Here is a 991-nt window from a genome sequence, read left to right on the forward strand (position 1 = left end):
GAAGTCTTGAGTTATACATTGTGACTTGAGAAATTCGATATAAAAATTTGCCTATTAGAAATTATAATGAGATTCTTGTTATAATTTATGAAACTCTAAATCTTAAAAATAGAGACTTTACGTTTAGGCAATTTATTTCTCTATTTTTTTTATTTTTTGAAAATAGGCGGGTTGGGTTGGGTGGGTTGGTTTGATTTTTATGAGTTAACCCACAACCCGACCCACCCACACAATAAAAAAACTGAACCCACTTAAAAATAACAAAAAAATCAACCCAATTCGGTCGGGTTGGGTCGGGTTGGGCGGTTTAAGCGGGTTCGGTTGGTTTTGCCCACCTCTAGCGACAAGGACGACAAAGACGAAGACATGAAGAATAAGGTTTCGTCGCAATACGTGGAGTTGGATAAATTTTTGTTTTGGGTTCTCTATCTTCCTTCTTTCTAATTTTACTTTCTAAGTTTAGTCGACATTTTTCTTTGCTTAAATTTGGAGGTTTTGATATCTAGGCATTTCATAAATAGCTTAAATAGTTCTTTAGTTTTGGGAATTCCATATTCTGATTTTTGAGGTAACTTTTTTACCTTTGTTTAGATGCTTATTCTTTGTTCTCTGTGTCTGTTAGTTTGTTTTTGAACCGAAACTAACTTCTTGTTCTTAAATTCATTCTTTTGATTTGATTTTTTGAATTTCAAGTTTAATCCTATTTTTAATTTCTATTGTTTAAATAGTGTGTGCCAATAATGTTGTGAGAATGCAATTTATTAGGTTCATGTAGTGGACCTCCATGATTTCTTCATTAGTATCCTTGCTTGACGTCTGGCAAACATTGAATTAGTTGAAGCAGACCTCGATTTGGCTCCAGATCCCAGTCTCAACATCTCGAGTGGTCATCAGGTAAATGGAGTAGGACAAATACAAACTCTTCATAAAAAAAAAAAAAAAAAAAAAAAAAAAAAAAAACAAAATTTTCATATTCAATGAGTATTTTTTT

At 32.3% G+C, this 991-nt stretch overlaps 1 long non-coding RNA gene across 2 annotated transcripts in view; it reads left to right on the forward strand.

The window, feature by feature from the left end:
- The first annotated feature begins 310 nt into the window (after positions 1 to 310).
- LOC111371716 overlaps positions 311 to 991 on the forward strand; it is a 5,391-nt gene continuing 4,710 nt past the window's right edge. The window contains exons 1-2 of one of the 2 annotated variants that reach the window (XR_002698642.1): positions 311 to 568; positions 729 to 894. This is a non-coding gene — a long non-coding RNA (uncharacterized LOC111371716). The other variant, XR_002698641.1, reaches the window with a different exon arrangement.

The sequence above is a fragment of the Olea europaea genome, chromosome 22, assembly GCF_002742605.1.
Source record: "Olea europaea var. sylvestris chromosome 22, O_europaea_v1, whole genome shotgun sequence".
In the NCBI taxonomy this organism is placed as follows: Eukaryota; Viridiplantae; Streptophyta; class Magnoliopsida; order Lamiales; family Oleaceae; genus Olea; species Olea europaea.